General features: G+C 43.9%; 1 pseudogene; it reads left to right on the top strand.

The window, feature by feature from the left end:
• LOC122723078 overlaps positions 1-23745 on the top strand; it is a 66897-nt pseudogene that overhangs the window by 16409 nt on the left and 26743 nt on the right.

The raw sequence follows: 23745 nt of genomic DNA, 5'->3' as shown, positions 1-23745 counted from the left end.
ATGTATGTTTCTTTTCTTGTTACAGATGAAATATGAGAAAAACCAGGCTTAACATTATGAGTTGATAGATCAGAAAGAATGCATGCACAGGTTAAGCCCTGGGAGTAAAGAAAAGTTTTAATCATTTTACAGAAATGTATGATCATGTATGGGATTTCACAGGTACACAGACAGTATAGCAGGCTTACTACGGGTCCCGGCGACCTTAAGTCGATCTGGATCCTAGTGCCGGTAGCAGTTCGGTTTCCGGGCTGTTACAGATTGGTATCAGAGCCCTAGGTTCACATGATCAGACCTATAGAGCTAGAGTTGGGCTCAGAGAGGTTTAGTGGGTCAAGCACAATAGGAAAACATATCCACTAGGATAGGATGCTGAGTCTTGTCTCTATGATGATGTGCAATACCATGATGCATATGCCTTCTGTTATATGTGTTACTGCTTATGAGCTCTATCATGTGTTGTTTTCCAGCGAGTTAAGATGCGAGGAACTCGTCGATCCGCGAGATTGACTGGAGTCCCACCTGAAAGTGAGGGTACAGCTGCTCGTCCTCCTGCATTGCCAAGGGCAAGATCTCATAGGTCAAGCAGGGAAGGAACGTCACGAGACCGTAGAAGGTCTTCTGACGAGAGCAGAAGAGGCATAGGCAGAGGGGGAAGAGCAGAAGAAGAGAGAGATCAGAGGAGAGATGAAAGCATGGGTGTAGGAAGGTCAGAAGAAGGCATGGGGGAGTCCCAGGGAGGCGCGCAGGCCTCGGGGTTTGGCTATCCACCCTTTCCACAGGGCCCAGGGTATCCGATGGAAGGCACGTCGGATTACTCCAGCTTTGCCCCATATCCACCCTACATGCCATATATGCCTTATCCTTCCTTTTATCCACCATATCACATGTATCCACCCCCACCTTTTTATTCAAGTTCAGCATCGCCTGAAGCCAGAGAACCAGTACCTCCACCACCACCTGAACCAGTAGCCCCTGTTGTAGAAGCACAACCCAGTTCTTCAGGGGGAACTAAGGTGAAGATGACTGAGTACTTAAAGTTGGATGCTCCTAAATTCAACACGGGAGATGATCCCTTTGAGTATCTCAGTGCAGTCAGAATGATAACAAGTGAGTTGGGCGCAGATGAGAGCAGGGCCATTGAGATGGCAGGGTTCACATTAAAATGCAAGAAAGCCAGAGAATGGTTCAAGAATTATGTGGACCCCAGAATAGACAGTATGACATGGGAAGAGTTCGCCAACGAATTTGCTGGGTGGGCTTTCCCTGACAGTTCCAGGGAGCTAAAGGTTGTGGAGTTTGAACAGTTGAGACAGACGGAGGAGATGAGTGTTGATGAATATACAGATAAGTTCCTGGAATTGTTACCATACGTGGGTCAGGCGTATGATACGGATCAGAAGAAGGCAAAGAGATATGCCACGAGGCTTCATCCCAGGTATTTCTCCTTGATTCTCCACGCGGAGAAGGAGAGTTTCCACTCTATTGTGGATGCTGCTAGAAAGATGGAGGCCAGTGCCATAAGTCAGGGAGTAGTCAAGTAAGTAAAGGCACAGTCTTCTGGTGCTAAACCAGGTTCCTCCTCACAGAGTACGGCAAGTGCGAGCAAAAAGAGATGGGATAAACTCAGAGGAAAGAGAGGCAAGTTCTGGAACAGAATTAAGACGGGTCTGGGAATGAGGAGCGGCTCCAGTTCTGGCACAGATATTCCAGTTTGCAATAGGTGTGGAAGACCACACAGCGGAGCTTGTTTGTTGGGATCTACAGCCTGCTATAGATGTGGGCAGGTGATGTAAGCACGACCAACAACACCAAAAATGATGAGCTAGCATTGCCTCAAGGACCAATTACAAGGCTGAGATCCAAGAGGTTGAAGGAAGCACTTCAAGGATTCATGAAGGAATATGTTGAAGCTTTGCAAGTTCATTTTGAAGTTGAAGAACAATCTGGCCATTCCAAGTCAATTAGGCCAAATGTGTCCTTATTGACAATTCAAATTCTGTATTTATAGTGGGTAGTCATTTAGTAGTTGGTAGTTAACCAGTAGTGTGTAGTTATTTGGTAGTGGGTAGTTAAACAGTAGTGGGTGGTTACCTAGAGTGGATAGTGGCATAGATCATGGGTCCATGCATAGTTGTGGGTAGTGGCAAAGATCATGGGTCCATGTATAGTAGTGGGAAGTGGCAAAGATCATGGGTCTTAATTTAGGCTATATAAAGCATCCATTTTTCTATTGTAGACACAGATTATCAATTATTCAATACAATTGCTTTATGCGATTCTTCTTTGAGAGCTTAAGAGAGATCTTGGTTCTTGACATTGCATCACGAATAAGGTTTGATACTAACTTGTATGTTTCTTATTCTTGCTGCTCTTGAAATCAATCCATTATAAGTGTTCTTAATTGCATGTTAATTAAGGGTGCTTTAGATTGGGGAATTATTTTCTGAATTAAGTTCTTTTTACTAGGGTATGTGTCGTTTCAGTCTCTAATAGGCTGGGGTTCCGCATCAATTGGTATCAGAGCTAGGCTTAGTAATAATTTCTCAACTATCCTTTGCGTCTTTGCATTCAATTTTGTCCATTATTGGCTGAATATATCACTTTGGAAATCTGGTTTGGGATACCTATTAGAGCCGAATACATTGTTTGGTTGTTGTTCAAATCAAATTTTACCCTAAATTCTTGTTTAGGCTGAATTACTATCTTTAGTGATTTGGTTTATGCTTTCTGCCCTAATTCATATGCTGTCATTCTAATACTCTTAAAATAGTATTTCCAGTGTTTTACTTCTGTCCATAAAAAAAATAAATCAAAACAAGAAGAAAAAAAAAGGAAAAAAAAAATAAAAGAATTTCTGCCACTTTGGTTCATTTGTTCAAACTTCATCCTGATTGATATCTACTGATATAAATCATATTTCATATACCTTGAACATATTTCTGGGCTTGGAATTCGAAATACATGTTTGGGGTAGGTTTAGGACAAATTTGGGTAGTATTTTCACAAAACAGTTGTACTTAATACTTGCTGTTTTAAGTGTCTATTTTGTTTGCTTGCTTTGAATTAATTTTGTTGAGTCAATATTAATATCAGTTAACCTAGGATTGCATGCTTAGGGAAAACTTCGTGTTAAGCACATCCGTCTTGTCAATTTTTGATTCTTAGTTTGTCAATTTGGTGTCTTCCTGTCTGTTGGTTCCTTACATTTAGTTTGACAAATTGCACATTGTTGAACATCTAATTACACTTAGTACACGAAATTTAACTTTTGTGTGCTAAATCAATCTATTTGTTCATTTTGGTCAGTTTGCATCTAGTGTTGTTTCCTATCTTTTCTTCTTAGGTCTTTCCTTGCTTTCCTTATTATTTGAATCATACAAGCTTGGCTTATTGAGTCCTTATTCTGAAGTGCACTTTTGAGATACCAAGTGAGTGCTTGAAAATTAAACACGTGAGTTGAGAGAATTGTGAATTTTTTTTCTATAATGTCTGGGCATAATACTGGTGATACTTCTGACCCTACATTTGATCTTAAAGATATATATAAAGCTTTCATGGATAGCTTTCAGAAGCTAAATTCGAGAATGGATAACCTTGAGGACAACCTTAGATCTTCAAAGGGCAAGTCCATTCAGAGGGATGATGATACACACGATCCATCCTATGATGAGGAAAATGAGGCACAATCAGCCCCTGTCCGAGCCAGAAGGTTCAATGATCGTGTACCATATGTAGATAACAGTATGAATTCCATAAAGATGAAGATTCCAAGCTTCAATGGTAAGGCTGATGTTGATGCCTATTTAGAGTAGGAGCGTAAAGTGGAGATGGTTTTTAACTGTCAAAACTATTCCGATGATAAAAAGGTAAAACTTGCTGCCCTTGAGTTTTCAGATTATGCACTAATATGGTGGGATGAGCTTGTGAAATCTAGGAGAAGGAATGGAGAGTTACCCATTGCTAGTTGGGATGAGATGAAGCGAATCATGAGGAAGAAATATGTGCCTACTTATTACCATAGAGATCTCCATCATCAATTGCAAAGATTAACTCAGGGATCAAAGTCTGTTGATGAGTATCATAAGGAGATGGAGTTGCTCCTGATCAAAGCAAACATAGTGGAGGAGGAAGACCAGACTATGGCTCGTTTCTTTGGTGGTCTAAACAAGGAGATTGCTGATGTGGTTGATTTGCAACCATATGTTGATTTGGAAGACTTGGTGAACATTGCAATTAAGGTGGAAAGACAAAGAGGCCGAAATAGATGGGGGAGCAACAGGGCTGCTCAAAACTCCAACAGCAAATGGGGTTCCAAATGGAACACCAAGCCTGATCCTAAAAGGTTTGAAAAGTCTTCAACTCAAAAAGGCATGTTACCTTCCAAAGAAACATCCAACTCTCATGGTAAAAATGAATCAGCCCCTAAATCAAATAGAACTAGAGATATTCAGTGCTTTAAATGTAAAGGGTGTGGGCATTATGCCAATGAGTGTGCTAATAAACGTGCTATGGTAGTGAGGGGAGATGAGATAGTCTCCGAAAGTGATTCTGATTCTGATGAAGTACCACCTTTAGAAGATTGTTCTGATGTAGAGATAGAAGAGTATCCTGTTCAAGGAGAGTCCTTAGTGATATTGCGTACTTTAAATGTTTCTATTAAAGAAGAGGGACTTGAACAGCGTGAAAACATCTTTCACACTCGTTGTTTGGTTGGTGGTAAAGTCTGTAGCATGATAATAGATTCGGGTAGTCAAGTTAATTGTGCTAGTACTATTTTAGTTGATAAATTAGGACTAGAAACTATTAAACACCCTAATCCTTACAGACTTCAGTGGTTGAATGATAGCGGCGAGGCAAAGGTAACCAAGCAATGTAAAGTGTCATTTTCTATTGGAAAATATGTAGATGAGGTTACTTGTGATATTGTACCCATGCAGGCTGGACACATTTTGTTAGGTAGACCATGGCAATTTGATAGGCGTGTCATTCATGATGGGTATAGTAATAGGTTTTCTTTTACGTTCCTCGGTGTAAAACATATACTTGTACCATTATCTCCTAAAGATGTATATGCAGATCAAGTGAAATTACAACAATCTGCTAAATTGGGTAAGGGAGGTGAGACAAGTAAAAAGAATGAGGGAAAAGAGGCCAGCAGTAAAATGAAAGTTTCGAATGGCCCAAAGGAGAGTGACTACACGGGAAAGGATAAAAATGAGAGATGTGCAGGAGAGAAAACGTTAGTGAGTGTGGAGGTAAAAGGAGAGCTGAGTGAGAAGAGTGAAGAATTCAGCAAGTCTTCCTTTTATTGTAAAGAGAGAGAGCTGAAGAAAGCATACTTAGAGAAGAGAGCTTTGATTATATTGCGTTTTAGTTCCAATTTTATGATTGAGACTAACCCTACTGTTGAATTGCCTAGTTCTTTTTCTAAGTTATTGCAGGAGTTTGCGGATGTATTTCCTGAGGAGGTGCCATCTGGGTTGCCACCCATTAGGGGAATAGAACATCAAATCGATTTTGTTCCTGGAGCTCAGATTCCAAACCGTCCAGCTTACCGTAGCAATCCTGAGGAGACGAAGGAATTGCAAAAGCAAGTTGATGAGTTGCTAGCTAAGGGACATATCAGGGAGAGCCTTAGTCCATGCGCAGTACCTGTTTTGTTGGTTCCAAAGAAAGATGGAACAATGCGCATGTGTGTTGATTGTCGTGCGATCAACAAAATCACTGTAAAGTATCGCCATCCTATTCCTAGATTAGATGATATGCTTGAAGAATTATGTGGTGCTGTTTTCTTCACAAAAATTGATTTGAAAAGCGGTTATCATCAAATTAGGATGAAGTTAGGTGATGAGTGGAAAACTGCCTTTAAGACAAAATATGGTTTATATGAATGGTTAGTCATGCCTTTTGGCTTAACTAATGCACCTAGCACATTTATGAGATTGATGAACCATGTTTTGCGTGATTACCTAGGTAAGTTTGTGGTTGTGTATTTTGATGATATATTGATTTATAGCCGAAACATGGATGACCACATTAGGCATGTTGAACTTGTTTTACAGAAGTTGCGTGAACATGAACTGTATGGTAATCTTAAGAAATGCACATTTTGTACTGATAGTGTCATATTCCTAGGATTTATTATTAGTTCACGTGGAGTTGAGGTAGATACTGAAAAGGTTAAGGCTATCCAAGAATGGCCTACACCTAAGAATGCTAATGAGGTGAGATCCTTTCATGGATTGGTAAGCTTCTATAGGAGGTTTGTTAGAGATTTCAGCACTATTGCTGCACCTCTAAATGAGATTATTAAAAAGGCTGTTGGGTTTAAGTGGGGTAAAGAACAGGAACTTGCATTTAACACATTGAAAGAAAAACTTACTACCGCTCCTGTTTTAAGGTTACCTGATTTTTCTAAAACCTTTGAAATTGAATGTGATGCTTCTGGGATTGGTATTGGTGCTGTTCTTATGCAGGAAGGCCGACCCATAGCATATTTTAGTGAGAAGTTAGGTGGCGCACAATTGAACTATTCCACCTATGACAAAGAGTTCTATGCACTGATTAGGGCTCTTGAAGTTTGGGAACACTACTTGCTGCCTAATGAGTTTGTGATTCATACCGACCATCAGTCTCTCAAACACTTGAAGGGACAAGGGAAGTTGAACAAGCGGCATGGTAAGTGGGTTGAATATCTCGAAATCTTTCCTTATGTGATTAAATACAAGCAAGGTAAAGAGAATGTGATTGCCGATGCATTATCTAGACGTTATGCATTGACTTCCATGCTTAGTTCTAAGTTGTTAGGATTTGAGCATTTGAAAGATATGTATGAGAATGATACTGATTTTTCAGATGTATTTAAGGCATGTGAACATGGGGCATTTAAAACGTTTTATTTGCATGATGGGTTTCTTTTTAGGGGGAAACAAATATGCATACCTAATTGTTCAGTGCGTGAGTTGCTTGTTAGAGAATCACATTCAGGAGGATTAATGGGACATTTTGGTGTGCAAAAGACTTTAGACATGTTGAATGAACACTTTTATTGGCCTAACATGCGAAAATATGTAGAGAAAATTTGTGCTCAATGCTTTGCATGTAAACAGGCTAAATCTAAGTCCTTGCCACATGGGTTGTATACTCCTTTGCCTGTACCTACTGAACCTTGGACTGATATATCTATGGATTTTGTGATAGGTTTACCTAGGACAAAAAGAGGTAGAGATTCAGTGTTTATTGTTGTAGATCGCTTTAGCAAGATGGCACATTTTATTCCATGTCATAAAACTGATGATGCAACGAACATAGCTGATTTGTTTTTCAGGGAAGTAGTCCGTTTGCATGGTATACCTAGGACTATTGTTTCTGATAGAGATTCTAAGTTCCTTAGTCATTTCTGGCATGTTTTGTGGGGGAAATTGGGTACTAAACTTTTATTTTCTACTACTTGTCATCCACAAACAGATGGCCAAACTGAAGTTGTTAATAGGACTTTAGGAACTATGCTTCGTGCTATTGTGGGTAGGAACTTGAAAACTTGGGAAGAATGTTTGCCATATGTTGAATTTGCTTATAATCGAGCAGTCCATTCTTCTACTGGTTATTCACCTTTTGAGGTTGTGTATGGTTTTAATCCATTAACTGTACTAGATTTAATGCCTTTACCTTTGAACGAGTTGTCTAATTTAGATGGAAAAGCGAAGGCTGAAATGGTTAAATCAATACACGTGAAAGCGCGTGAGCATATTGAGAAGCGTAACAGCATATATGAGAAACAGGCCAATAAGGGTCGCAAGAAAGTTGTATTCAAACCAAGTGATTGGGTTTGGATCCATATGCGAAAGGAAAGGTTTCCAACTCAAAGGAAATCAAAACTCGATGCACGAGGGGATGGACCATATCAAGTGCTGAAACGGATCAATGACAATGCATACATAATTGATCTGCCAGGTGAGTTTGGTGTAAGTGCTACCTTTAATGTTTCTGATTTGTCTCCTTTTGATTTTGGTACAGATTCGAGGACGAATCCTTTTCAAGAGGGAGGGGATGATGTAAGCACGACCAACAACACCAAAAATGATGAGCTAGCATTGCCTCAAGGACCAATTACAAGGCTGAGATCCAAGAGGTTGAAGGAAGCACTTCAAGGATTCATGAAGGAATATGTTGAAGCTTTGCAAGTTCATTTTGAAGTTGAAGAACAATCTGGCCATTCCAAGTCAATTAGGCCAAATGTGTCCTTATTGACAATTCAAATTCTGTATTTATAGTGGGTAGTCATTTAGTAGTTGGTAGTTAACCAGTAGTGGGTAGTTATTTGGTAGTGGGTAGTTAAACAGTAGTGGGTGGTTACCTAGAGTGGATAGTGGCATAGATCATGGGTCCATGCATAGTTGTGGGTAGTGGCAAAGATCATGGGTCCATGTATAGTAGTGGGAAGTGGCAAAGATCATGGGTCTTAATTTAGGCTGTATAAAGCATCCATTTTTCTATTGTAGACACAGATTATCAATTATTCAATACAATTGCCTTATGTGATTCTTCTTTGAGAGCTTAAGAGAGATCTTGGTTCTTGACATTGCATCACGAATAAGGTTTGATACTAACTTGTATGTTTCTTATTCTTGCTGCTCTTGAAATCAATCCATTATAAGTGTTCTTAATTGCATGTTAATTAAGGGTGCTTTAGATTGGGGAATTATTTTCTGAATTAAGTTCTTTTTACTAGGGTATGTGTCGTTTCAGTCTCTAATAGGCTGGGGTTCCGCATCAGCAGGAGGGACATTATGCACGGGAATGTCCTCAGGCAACTTTGGTTGCACCATCCTAGCAGATGACCTCAGGTAGTGTCGTACAGTCAGCAGCTTCAGCCCGTCCACCAAGCAGTGGCAGAGGGAGAGGAAGAGGGGCAGCCTCTTCTTCAGGGATGGGTTCCCGAGGTGCAGGTCCGTCAGCTCCAGCACGGATTTTCACCATGACGCAGCAGGAGGCAGACACGTCGAATACAGTGGTGTCAGGTACTCTCATCATTGGGTGTTCTGAGGTGTATGCTTTGATGGACCCCGGTGCTTCTCACTCTTTCATTTCTTCTAGAACCGCAGAGAGATTGGGGTTGATTGTATCCGAGTTAGAGTGTCCTCTCTGGGTCAGTGGACCTAGATGTGACCCATCATTGGCAGAGTCAGTCTGTCAATTCAGTCCAGTGTTTATAGAGGATAGATGCCTTCCAGCTGACCTTGTGGTTCTAGAGTTGACAGATTTTGATGTCATTCTAGGGATGGATTGGTTATCTACCTATAGTGCTACCTTGCACTGCAGGGACAAGGTAGTGAGTCTCAAAGACCAGGATGGGTCAGAGTGTGTCTTCAGAGGAGACAGGAGAGGGACACCTAGGGGTTTGATATCAGCCCTCCAGGCTCGTAGGATGTTGAGGAAGGGGTGTCAGGGGTTCCTAGCTTATGTGAGAGAGTTAGACAGTCGGGTTAGGGAACCATCCTCAGTACCAGTTGTTAGCGAATTCCCAGATGTATTTCCTGAAGAGCTTCCAGGACTACCACCTGATAGGGAAATAGAGTTCGAGATAGAGTTGATGCCCGATGCCAGACCGATCTCTATTCCTCCCTACAGGATGGCGCCAACAGAGTTGAGAGAATTGAAAGAGCAGTTACAGGATTTGGTAGCAAAGGGTTTCATCCGCCCGAGTACCTCGCCTTGGGGTGCTCCAGTATTATTTGTCAGAAAGAAGGATGGACCACTTAAACTTTGTGTCGACTATAGACAGTTGAACAAAGTCACTATCAAAAATAAATATCCTTTACCCAGGATCGATGATCTATTCGACCAGCTGGCAGGAGTAGGTTATTTTTCTAAGATAGATCTGAGATCCGGATACCACCAGTTGAAGATCAGGGAAGGAGATATATCCAAGACTGCTTTCAGGACCAGATATGGGCATTATGAGTTCCTAGTGATGCCGTTCGGGTTGACTAACGCCCCTGCCGCATTCATGGATCTCATGAACAGGGTTTTCAGGGAGTACTTGGATCGTTTTGTGATCGTCTTTATAGATGATATCTTGGTGTACTCCAGGAATGAAGAGGAACATGCCCAGCATCTGAGGATTGTTTTGCAAACCTTGAGAGAGCATGGCTTGTATGCTAAGTTCTCCAAGTGTGAGTTCTGGCTCATGAGTATTTCCTTTTTGGGACATGTAGTTTCAGAAGAAGGAATAACAGTAGATCCCAAGAAGGTAGAGGCAGTAGCCAATTGGCCTACACCCACTACAGTGACAGAGATTAAGAGTTTTCTGGGTTTGGCAGGCTACTATCGGAGGTTCGTTCAGGACTTTTCGAAGATAGCTGCTCCTATGACCAGACTGACCAGAAAGAATCAGAAGTTTGTATGGTCAGAGGATTGTGATGAGAGTTTTGAAGAGTTGAAGAGACGGTTGACTTCAGCACCGGTGTTAGCTCTGCCTATCAGTGATGATGACTTCACAGTGTTCTGTGATGCGTCCCGAGTGGGATTAGGTTGTGTGTTAATGCAGAATGATAGAGTGATCGCTTATGCTTCTAGACAGCTGAAGAAGCACGAGCTGAATTACCCGACACACGATCTTGAGATGGCAGCTGTTATCTTTGCACTTAAGATGTGGAGGCATTACCTCTATGGGGTAAAGTGTGAGATCTATACGGATCATAAGAGCCTGCAACACATCTTAAGTCAGAAGGAGTTAAACTTGAGGCAAAGACGGTGGGTAGAATTGCTCAGTGATTACGATTGTAAGATCCAGTATCATCCGGGTAAGGCTAATGTTGTAGCTGATGCCTTAAGCCGGAAGTCACTTGGCAGTTTATCCCACATTGCAGTAGAGAGAAGACCGGTGGTGAAGGACTTTTATAAACTCATGGATGAAGGACTACAGTTGCATTTATCTGGTACAGGTGCTTTGATTGCACAGATGAGAGTTACACCAGTGTTTCTAGAGCAAGTGGCTCTGAAACAGCACGAAGATCCTGAGTTAGTAAAGATTGCCAGGACTGTTCAGTCTGGCAACAGTGCAGAGTTCAGATTTGACAGTGAGGGGATCCTTCGTCACGGTAAGAGATTATGTGTACCAAATGATAGTAGTTTGAAGGAAGACATTATGAGGGAAGCTCATAGTGCGAGGTATAGCGTTCACCCTGGAGCCACCAAGATGTATCAAGACCTGAGAAGGGTGTATTGGTGGCCAACGATGAAGAGGGATGTGGCACAGTTTGTGTCAGCTTGCGAGACATGTCAAAGGGTGAAGCTAGAACACCAGAAGCCGGCTGGAATGCTTAACCCACTGCCGATTCCAGAGTGGAAATGGGAGAACATAGCTATGGATTTTGTAGTGGGGTTAATTATAATAGGATGTTTGCATTAGTTTCACGACGATGACGCATTGCATATACGATGTGTATGAGGCTGTGGATGGACCAAGGCGACCCCAATAGCCCTAGCTCTGTGTAAGACCTGGCCGGGCTAGGCAGCCTTCTGTAGGTAAGACCTGGCTAGGCCAGGCAGCAGATTATCGTAAGACCTGGCTGGGCCAAGCGAGCAGAGTTTGTAAGACCTGGCCGGGCCAGACAGATTGAGGTTGTAAGACCTGGCTAGGCCAGGCATCCTTTTAGTGGGATTTTTGGTGGTCATGTCTATCCCTGAGATGATGTGATGTAGTGCATTCCATGAGATCATATTTTCAACTTATGGTTTATATCGTTCTGCTCATTGGGCTTGTATAGCTCATCCCTCTCCCCTAACCCCAGTTGTGCAGGTTCAGAGTTCAGAGGGAGTCCAGCAGGGTACGGAAGAAGAAGAGTGCTGTAAGAGCTAGTGTGGACATGTATTGTAAAGAGATAGTGTACAGTGTATAGACTAGTGCTTGACTTATAAGAGTTGTAATCCCTTGTTGTAGACACATGATCAGTTGATGTATGTTTCTTTTCTTGTTACAGATGAAATATGAGAAAAACCAGGCTTAACATTATGAGTTGATAGATCAGAAAGAATGCATGCACAGGTTAAGCCCTGGGAGTAAAGAAAAGTTTTAATCGTTTTACAGAAATGTATGATCATGTATGGGATTTCACAGGTACACAGACAGTATAGCAGGCTTACTACGGGTTCCGGCGACCTTAAGTCGATCTGGATCCTAGTGCCGGTAGCAGTTCGGTTTCCGGGCTGTTACAGGCACTAATCTGCTGGTAACCGCAACTAACTCTGGCCCTGCAAGAGCCTTCTCTCCTACCTCTTCCCAGCAAACAGGTGTTCTGCACTTCCTCCCATACAGCGCTTCATAAGGAGCCATCCCTATGCTAGCATGATGGCTGTTGTTGTAGGCAAACTCCACCAGAGGTAGATGCTGCCTCCAAGAACCGCCAAAGTCTAACACACACATTCTCAACATATCTTCTATGGTCTGGATGGTCCTCTCTGACTGACCGTCTGTCTGTGGATGGAAAGCAGTGCTGAAATCTAACCTTGTGCCCATAGCAGCTTGCAGACTCCGCCAAAACCTGGAGGTGAACTGAGGTCCTCTATCTGATACAATCGACACAGGAACTCCATGCAACCTGACTATCTCTTCTACATACACCTGCGCTAACTTGTCCACAGAATAGTTGCTCCTAACTGGAATGAAGTGAGCAGATTTAGTCAATCTATCCACAATCACCCATATGGAGTCTAGCCTGTTGGACGTCGCCGGTAACCCCACTACAAAATCCATTGCTATGTTTTCCCATTTCCACTCTGGAATCGGCAGTGGGTTAAGCATTCCAGCCGGCTTCTGGTGCTCTAATTTCACCCGTTGACATGTCTCGCAGGCTGACACAAACTGTGCCACTTCTCTCTTCATGGATGGCCACCAATACACTCTTCTCAAATCTTGATACATCTTGGTGGCTCCAGGGTGAACGCTATACCTTGCATTATGAGCTTCCCTCATAATGTCCTCCTTTAAACTATTGTCATCTGGTACACATAACCTCTTCCCGTGACGAAGAATCCCCTCACTGTCAAATCCGAACTCTGCACTGTTGCCTGATTGAACAGTCCTGGCAATCCTTACTAACTCAGGGTCCTCATGCTGTTTCCGAGCCACGTGCTGTTTCCGAGCCACTTGCTCTAGAAATACGGGTGTAACTCTCATCTGTGCAATCAAAGCACCTGTACCAGATAACTCTAACTGGAGTCCTTCATCTCTGAGCTTGTAGAAATCCTTCACCACCAGCCTCCTCTCTGCTGAAATGTGGGATAAACTGCAGAGTGATTTCCGGCTTAAGGCATCAGCTACCACATTAGCCTTACCCGGATGATATTGAATCTTGCAATCATAATCACTGAGCAACTCTACCCACCGCCTCTGCCTCAAATTTAGCTCTCTCTGGCTCAAGATGTGCTGCAGGTTTTTATGATCTGTGAAGATCTCACACTTGACCCCATAGAGGTAATGCCTCCACATCTTGAGTGCAAAGATAACCGCTGCCATCTCAAGATCGTGTGTCGGATAGTTTAGCTTGTGCTTCTTCAGCTGTCTAGAAGCATAAGCTATTACTCTATCTTTCTGCATTAACACACAACCTAATCCCACTCGGGATGCATCACAGAACACTGTGAAGTCTTCATCACTACTCAGCAGAGCTAACACCGGTGCTGAAGTCAACCGTCTCTTCAGCTCTTCAAAACTCTCATCACATTCCTCTGACCATACGAACTTCTGGTTCTTTCTGGTCAATCTGGTCATCGGAGCAACTATCTTCGAGAAGTCCTGAACGAACCTCCGATAGTAGCCTGCCAAACCCAGGAAACTCTTGATCTCTGTGACTGTCGTGGGTGTAGGCCAGTTGGCTACCGCTTCTACCTTCTTGGGGTCCACTGCTATACCTTCATCTGAGACTACATGCCCCAAGAAAGAAATGCTCCTCAGCCAGAACTCGCACTTGGAGAACTTGGCATACAAGCCATGCTCTCTCAAAGTCTGCAAGACTATCCTCAGATGCTGGGTATGCTCCTCTGCATCCCTGGAGTACACTAAGATATCATCTATAAAGACAATCACAAAGTGATCCAGGTACTCTCTGAAAACTCGGTTCATGAGATCCATGAATGCTGCAGGGGCGTTAGTTAACCCGAACGGCATTACTAGGAACTCATAATGCCCATATCTGGTCCTGAAAACGGTCTTAGGTACATCCTCTTCCCTGATTCGCAACTGATGGTATCCGGACCTCAGATCTATCTTAGAGAAACAACCTGCTCCTGCTAACTGGTCGAATAGATCATCGATCCTGGGTAGAGGATACTTGTTCTTGGTAGTGACCTTGTTCAACTGTCTATAGTCGACACAAAGTCTCAGAGGTCCATCCTTCTTCCTGACAAATAGTACTGGAGCACCCCAAGGTGAGGTACTTGGGCGGATGAAACCCTTATCTACCAAATTCTGCAACTACTCTTTCAATTCTTTTAACTCTGCTGGCGCCATCCTGTAGGGAGGAATAGAGATCGGTCTCGAACCAGGCATCAACTCTATCTCGAACTCTATTTCCCTAACAGGTGGTAGTCCTGGAAGCTCTTCAGGAAACACATCTAGGAACTCACTAACAACTGGGACTGAGGATGGTTCCCTAACCTGACTGTCTAGCTCTCTCACATGTGCCAGGAACCCCTGACAACCCTTCCTCAACAGCCTACGAGCCTGGAGGGCTGATATCAAACCCTTAGGTGTCCCTCTCCTGTCTCCTCTAAAGACACACTCTGACCCATCCTGGTCTCTGAGACTAACTACCTTGTCTCTGCAGTTCAAGGTAGCATTATAGGTAGATAACCAATCCATCCCTAGAATGACATCAAAATCTATCAACTCTAGAACCACAAGGTCAGCTGGAAGGCATCTGTCCTCTATGAACACTGGACTGACTTGACAGACGGACTCTGCCAAAGATGGGTCACATCTAGGTCTACTGACCCAGAGAGGACACTCTAACTCGGATATTATCAACCCCAATCTCTCTGCGGCTCTAGTAGAAATGAAAGAGTGAGAAGCACCGGGGTCCATCAAAGCATACACCTCGGAACACCCAAGAATGAGATTATCTGACACCACAGTGTTCGACGTGTCTGCTTCCTGTTGAGTCATGGTGAAAATCCGTGCTGGGGTTGACGGACCTGCACCTTGGGAACCCATTCCTGATGAAGAGGCTGCCCCTCTTCCTCTACCTCTGCCACTGCTTAGTGGTACGGCTGAAGCTGCTGGCTGTGCTACATTGCCTGAGGTCATCTGCTGGGATGGTGGAACCAAAGTTGCCTGAGGACATTCCCGTGCATAATGTCCCTCCTGCCCACATCTATAGCAGGCTGTAGATCCCAACTGACACGCTCCTCTGTGCTGTCTTCCACACCTCTTGCACACTGGAACATCTGCACCAGAGCTGGAGCCACTACTCATTCCCAGACTCGACTTCATCTTGCTCCAGAACTTGCCCCTTTTTCCTCTGAGTTTATCCCATCTCTTCTTGCTCACACTTGCTGTACTCTGTGAGGAGGAAACTGGTTTAGCCCCAGAAGACTGTGCCTTTGGTTGCTTGACTACTCCTTGGATTACGGCACTGGCCTCCATCTTTCTAGCAACATCCACAATCGAGTGGAAACTCTCTTTCTCTGCGTGGAGGATCAAGGAGAAATACCTGGGATGTAGCCTCGCGGCATACCTCTTTGCTTTCTTCTGATCTGTATCATATGCCTGACCCACGTATGGTAACAATTCCAGGAACTTATCTGTGTATTCATCCACGCTCATCTCGTCGGTCTGTCTCAACTGCTCAAACTCTACTACCTTAAGCTCCCTGGAACTGTCAGGAAAAGCCCACCCTGCGAACTCATTGGCGAACTCTTCCCAAGTCATGCTGCCTATTCTGGGGTCCACATAATTCTTGAACCATTCTCTAGCTTTCTTACACTTTAATGTGAACCCTGCCATCTCAATGGCTCTGCTCTCATCCGCTCCCAACTGACTGGTTATCATTCTGACTGCACTGAGATACTCAAAGGGATCATCTCCTGTATTGAATTTAGGAGCATCCAACTTTAAGTACTCTGTCATCTTTACTTTCTGTCCCCCTAAGGAACTAGGTTGCTGTGCATCAACAACAGGGGCTACAGGTTCTGGTGGTGGTGGAGGTACTGTTTCTCTAGGTTCAGGCTGTACTGGACTTGGATAAGAAGGTGGGGGTGGATACATAGGATAAGGTGGGTAAAAAGAAGGATAAGGCATATAAGGCATATATGGTGGATATGGGGCAAAGCTGGAGAAATCCGACGTACCTCCCATCGGATACCCCGAGCCCTGTGGAAAGGGTGGATAGCCAAACCCCGAGGCTTGAACGCCTCCCTGGGACTCTCCCATACCTTCTTCAGACCTTCCTATACCCATGCTTTCATCTCTGCTCTGACTACCATCCATAGCCTCTCTCTCTTCCTCAGATCTTCCTCCTCTACCTACTCCTCTTCTGCTCTCGTCAGAAGACCTTCTAGGGTCTCGTGACGTTCCTTCCCTGCTTGACCTGTGAGATCTTGCCCTTGGCAAGGCAGGTGGACGAGCAGCTATACCCTCACTTTCAGGTGGGACTCCAGTCAATCTCGTGGATCGACGAGTTCCTCGCATCTTAACTCTGGAAAACAACACATAACAGAGCACATAAGTATACATCACAGATAAAGAATGCACATGCAATCATCATGGCATTGCACATCAGCAAACAGACAGGACCAACATCCTATCCTAGTGGACATGTTTTCCTATGGTGCTTGACCCACTAAACCTCTATGAGCCCGACTTTCTCTCTATCCGTCCGACCATGTGAACCTAACGCTCTGATACCAATCTGTAACAGCCCGAAAACCGAACTGCTACCGGCACTAGGATCCAGATTGACTTAAGGTCGCCGGGACCCGTAGTAAGCCTGCTATACTGTCTGTGTACCTGTGACATCCCATACATGATCATACATTTTCTGTAAAAACATAAAATTTTCTTCACTCCAAGGCTTAACCTGTGCATGCACTATCTCTGTTCTCTACTAATCCCTACTAGAGCTCCTCATTGCTCTAGGCGGATAAAACTCATACTGTTCAGCCTGGTTTTCTCATAAACATACAAGGAAAATATGTAAACATAAACTGATCATGTGTATACACAAAGGGATTACAACTCTTATAAGTCAAGCACTAGTCTATACACTGTACACTATCTCTTTACAATACATGTCCACTCTAACTAGTACAACACTCTTCTTCTTCCGTACCCTGCTGGACTCCCTCTGGACTCTGCACCTGCACAACTGGGTTTAGGGGAGAGGGATGAGCTATACAAGCCCAATGAGCAGAACTATAACCCATAATATGAAAACATGATCTCATGAAATGCATCACATCATATCACATCATCTCAGGGATAGACATGACCACCAAAAATCCCAATGGAAGGATGCCTGGCCCAGCCAGGTCTTACAACCTTAGTCTGCCTGGCCCGGCCAGGTCTTACAAACTCTGCCTGCCTGGCCCAGCCAGGTCTTACTATCTCTGCTGCCTGGCCTAGCCAGGTCTTACCTACAGATGGCTGCCTGGCCCGGCCAGGTCTTATAACAGAGTTAGGGCTATTGGAGTCGCCTTGGTCTATCCACAGCCTCATATACATCGTATTATGCAATGCGTCATAGTCGTGAAACTAATGCACTCATCCTACTAAAATCATGATGATGCATGAAACATGCTAAAAGCAGTTTAGTTCTGAAAAGAGAAGTTCCACTCACCTCTGGCTGACTCTGTATGACTCTGCAGGTTCAGACACAGTGCTCACTGCTGACTTCCCTGATTCCTCTGGTCCGTACCTACATAGGTGGACTCAAATGAGGGACCAAACTAACTCGTGAACATCGCTAAGAAACTCCCCAAAAGCCCTCTGAAAGATCCTAAAACAATCATACAGAACATGCAAAAGAAGGCTGGACAGGGCACTTTTGGCGGCAGGTTCGGCAGCCGAAACCCCTCTCCAGAGACGAAACTCATGCATGTTCGGCGGCACCTTCGGCAGCCGAAAGTCTCGTCCAGAGACGAAACTCAGCCTTCGGCGGCACTTTCGGCGGCCGAACCTTGCCTCCAGAGACGAAAGTCCCAAGTTTCGGGGGCAAGCTTTGGCAGCCGAAACTGCCTCCATAAGGGGTTCGGCGGCCGAACCTTCCTTCGGCGGCCGAACCTGGCTTTGTCCAGTGGACAGAACCCTGCTCTGTTTCATGCAAACTCACCCAAAAATTTACCCAACATGCATATCAACTACGCCCAACTAGCACATACCATAAAACATGCATAAAGAGGTCCAAAACCCTTTTAAAACCTCAAACAAACACATCAAACAACACTTAACATGCTTGAACATAAACATCTCCCAAAAACCTCCCTTAAACCTAATCATGCATACTACCCATCCAACTCCCATAAAACCTTCAAAAACCAACAAAGAAGTTCAGGATCAACCCTTACCTCCTTAAGAACTTGAGGATGAGTGATCCTAACGTGGAGATATGGAGAAAATCTCTTCCAAAGCTCCAAACTTCCAAACTTTCTATTTTTGCTCAAAACCTTCCAAATACACCAAGATTCTTCAAACCCTTAAAAGATTTGGTGAAAAACATGAAAAACATGAAAGTCAACTTGGGAGAGGCTGGAACTTACCTCTGGCTGCAAGTGGAGGAGAAATATCCTCCTTCCACCGACCTATGGCCTTTTTATAGGTGGCTGGCCAGACCACCTTCAGCAGCCGAACGTGAATCCGAAACCATGCAATGTTCGTCGGCCGAAAGTGACCTTCGGCGGCCGAACCTTTGCATTTCTCCCTTGTTGCTTTGCTTTCAAAATTCATTTCCTTTACCACTTTAAAACATTCAAAACACGTCAAAACATAGGAAAACAAATGTCTTACCCTTCTCGAGGGTTCCGACCCTCGAGATTCCACCGGACTACAGGAATTCCGATGCCGGACTCTAGCCGGGTATTACACTCTGTGCCAGGGGCGATTAGGCCACACCTGGTCTTTCTATATCATATCATATTGAGGGCTAAAGGATCCTCCAATATCCATCCACATCAACAACGTATTATGCAATGCATCATATTCGTGAATACTAATGTAAACATCCTAACATATATACATGGCATTGATGATGCATGAGTCATGCATACTAAGGCAAACAACAACCTAACATATACATGGCATTGATGATGCATGAGTCATGCTAAAACCTTTCATTTAATTGAAAACATAGTTCAGTTCTACTCACCTCTAGTAGACGCTGGAATACCTCTGAACTAGCTAACACTGAGGGCCTCCTTAGTTCCTCGGGTCCGATCCTACACAGGTGGACTCAAATGAGGTATCGACATACTCTATCATAACTCTAAACATTCTCCCAAAAACCCCCCTTAAACATCTCAAACATGCATGGAAAAATAAGCAAAGGAAGGCTGGACAGGGGACTTTCGGCGGCAGGTTCGGCGGCCGAAGGTCCCTCCAGAGCCGAAAGTCAGACACTTTCGAAGGCAGGGTTCGGCAGCCGAAAGTCCTTCCAGAGACGAAAGTCACAACCTTCGACAGCATGTTCGGCGGCCGAAACTCCACTCCAGAGCCAAAAGTCCAAACTTTTGGGGGCGGGTTTATGCTGCCAAAACAACCTCCTCAAGGGGTTCGGCGGCCGAACCTTGCTTCGGCGGCCGAACCTTGCTTCGGCGGCCGAACCTTGCTTCGGCGGCCGAACCTGAGTTCTCCCAGAAGGCAGAACTCGATTCAACCTTACGTCTCCAGCCTCCAAAACCTCTCCAAAACATGCACAACTCACAAACAAGCTCTCAAACACATGCATATACCCTTCTTCATACATCTAGGGGCTTATAACTAGTTTAAACCCCCAAAAACATCACATATGGCTTATGATCAACATAAATCCTATCCATGCAACCCATGCAAAAACCATGCAAAACTCACTTAAAACCCTTCAAAACATACTTAAAACATAAGGAAACGTGAGGATCTATGCTTACCTCTTGAAGATCGAGAGGATTGATGGTCTAAACTCGGAGATGTAAGGAAAAACAGATCCGAAACCTCCAAGCCTCACAACTTTGCTTCTTTGCTCAAAAACTTCAAAACCAACATGAAAACTACTTAAAACTTGCTTAACTTGAAAGAAAACCAAGAAATCAACCAAAGAAGGTCAAGAACTCACCTATACCCGAAAAGAGAGAGAAAACTCACCTCAAATCCGGATAAGGGACCCTTTTATAGGTGGCCGGTCAACCACCTTCGGCAGCCAGAGCTGCCTTCACAGCTCCACCACATTCGGAAGCCGAACTTGGGCTTCGGTGGCAACGAAAGCAAGCCACCTTTGACGGCCGAAAGTGAGGTTCGGCGGTCGAACCTTCCATTTCCCTCTTTAGTCTTTTCTTTTCAACACTTCAAATTTTCTTAATCAAAACACTAAAAACATTCAAAAACATTTTAGAAAACCATTCTTTTACCCTTCTAGGAAACTCTGACATCCTCGAATTCCGGATTCCAACGGAGATTCAGCCGGAAAGTAGGAATTTCGATGCTGGGGTCTAGCCGGGTATTACAATCGGCGCTAGGATCCAGATCGACTTAAGGTCGCTGGGACCCGTAGCAAGCCTACTATACATCCTGTGTACCTGATAAAATCCCATACATGATCACACAGTTTTATAAAAACTTTAAACTTTCCATATACCAAGCTTGACCTGTGCATGCACCATAACTTTATACATACAAACCCCATACTAGAGCCCTCATCAAATGCTCTAGTTGGGTCAATATTACATACATCAAGCTTGGTTCAACATATATCATCATTAAAACATTCATATAGATCATGTACAAAAAGGGGATTACCATTACTATTAGGGCCAAGCACAATACTAAACCATGAAACATTTTTTTACATTACATTACATTATACCATTTTGCATTACAGACCACTACTAATCTATTACACTTAACACAACCTTCAACCTTGACGACTTCCCGGTCTATCCTGAACCTACAAACCTGGGGGTTAGGGGAAAGGGGTGAGCTACTAAAGCCCAGTGAGCAGAATAATAAAAACAGTTCGTTAAACATATACCATCATGAAATGCATCACATCACAAACAAATTACATCAAGGATGGACTTGTCACCAATGACCCTCTACATAATCTAATGTGCCCGGCCCACAACGGGAGCTCCTCAGGACTTTCGTTTAACATATCATAACATAACATATCTAATGTGCCAGGGGCATAGAATGGGCATTGACCTGGACTTTCTCTTACTCTGTGCCAAGGGCGTAGAATGGGCCTCGACCTGGACTTCCATACCATATTATATCATATCATATCAAGGGCCAATGAGTCATCCAACTTCCATCCACATCAACATCATATTATGCAATGCATCATATTCGTGAATTTTAATGCAAACAACCTATTTCATACATGGCATTTATGATGTATGATCATACTTAAAAGTTTATTTGCTTGCAATAAAAAGAGTTGTGTTCCACTCACCTCTGGCTCACTCTGGACTAACTCTGAAGCAGCCAACACTGCTGGCCTCCTCGGTTCCTCGGGTCCAAACCTACACAGGTGGACTCAAACGAGGGACCAAACAAACTCTAACATGACTCTAAACAACTCCCCAAAAAACCCCCTAAAACATCATAAAACATTCATAGAAAACATGCAAAGGAAGGCTGGGCAGGGGACTTTCGGCGGTAGGTTCGGCGGTCGAAGGTCCTTCCAGAGCCGAAAGTCAGGCACTTTCGGGGGCAGGGTTCGGCGATCGAAACTCCTTCCAGAACCGAAAGTCACCCACCTTTGGGGGCAGGGTTCGGCGGCCGAAACTCCCCTCCAGAGCCGAAAGTCCAAACTTTCGGGGGCGAGTTTAGGCAGCCTAAACTGCCTTCCCTGGCAGGTTCGGCGGCCGAACCTGGATCCTTCTGAGTGGCAGAACCCGATCTGCCATCCCACATTCAGCCATCCCAACTTCTCAACATGCATTCAACCATTCTAAAACATGCATAAACACTTATTCCAGCATATAGGGGCATAAAACTAGCCTATACCTCAACAAACATCACATTAAGCATACATTTATCATTTAACTAACATAAACCCTAACATTTTACATCTAGCCTAATCATGCATCAAAACCCTTAACCCCTTCTTAAAACTTACTTAAAACATCATAAAAGGCGTGGATCAACACTTACCTCTTGAAGATCGAGAGGAGATGCGATCCCAAACTCGGAGATATGGAGGAACGAGCTCCGGGGGTCTCCAAGCTTCAAAACTTTGATTTTTAGCTCAAAAACTTCAAAACAAGTTGAAAGTTTGTCAAAAACTTGAAAGATTTGAAGGAAAACATAAAATTAACCAAAGGAGGGGAAAATCTCACCTATGCCCAAAAATAGAGAGAGAAAACTTGCCCATTTTCGGACAAGGGGCCTTTTATAGGTGGCTGGCCAGACCACCTTCGGGGGCCAAAGGTACCTCCGCAAACCCCCCATGTTCGGCGGCCGAACCTGGGTTTTCCTCCTTGGTCTTTTTCTTTCAAAACTCAATTTTCTTTCTTCAATAAAACCATAAAAACATGTAAAAACATTTTAGAAAACCTTTATTTTACCCTTCTAGAAGGCTCTGACATCTGAGAATTTCGGATTCCAACGGAGATTCCGCCGGAAGGTAGGAATTTCGATACCGGGGTCTAGCCGGGTATTACACATATACTTGCCTTGTGGCTTGGCTTGATCTAGCAAAACCTGCCTTATGGTCTTGTTTAGTAGGACTGACACCCAAATTATGGTCTGATACATACTCACCTTGTAGCTTGGCCTGGTAGAACCCACCTTGTGGCCTTATTTAGTGGGATTGACACCTAAATTACGGCCTGGCGTATACTCACATTGTGGCTTGGCCTGGCAGAACCCGCCTTGTGGCCTTGTTTAGAGGGACTGATACCCAGATTATGGCCCAGTGCATACTCGCCTTATGGTCTGGCCTGGCGAAACCCACCTTCTAGCCTTGTTTAGTGGGACTAAGACCCAAATTATGGCTTGGTGCATACTCACCTTATGGCCTGGCCTGGCGGAACCCGCCTTCTGTCCTTGTTTAGTGAGTCTGACACCCAGATTATGGCCTGGCGTATACTCGCCTTATGGCCTGGCCTAGCAGAGCCCACCTTGTGGCCTTATTTAGTGGAACTGACACCCAAATTATGACCTGATGCATACTCGCCTTGTAGTCTGGCCTGGCGGAACCCGTCTCGTGGCCTTTTCTTGTCTCCTTAGTCTTTTAGAGGAAGGCAATCCTATCATTCCTTGTCACTGAAGAGCACAACATATGAAAATACCTCACTAACTGTTATTGATAAAATTTTTTCAGATTACAAATATTCCAAGAGTGGTGATTAACTTAGCCATCTAGCTTGGCTAGCTTGTAGGACCCTGAGCGAATGACCTTCGAGATCCTAAATGGTCCTTTTTAGTTCTTTCCCAACTTACCAGATCCGGCACTACCACTTATTACATCTGTTCTTTTGAGAACTAGGTCTCCCACATTCAAAACACGCGGCTTGACCTTACTGTTGAATATTCTGAATATTTTATTTTTA

This window comes from Manihot esculenta, chromosome 2 (assembly GCF_001659605.2).
Source record: "Manihot esculenta cultivar AM560-2 chromosome 2, M.esculenta_v8, whole genome shotgun sequence".
NCBI lineage: Eukaryota > Viridiplantae > Streptophyta > Magnoliopsida > Malpighiales > Euphorbiaceae > Manihot > Manihot esculenta.
This window is presented reverse-complemented; position numbering and strand designations above follow the sequence as displayed.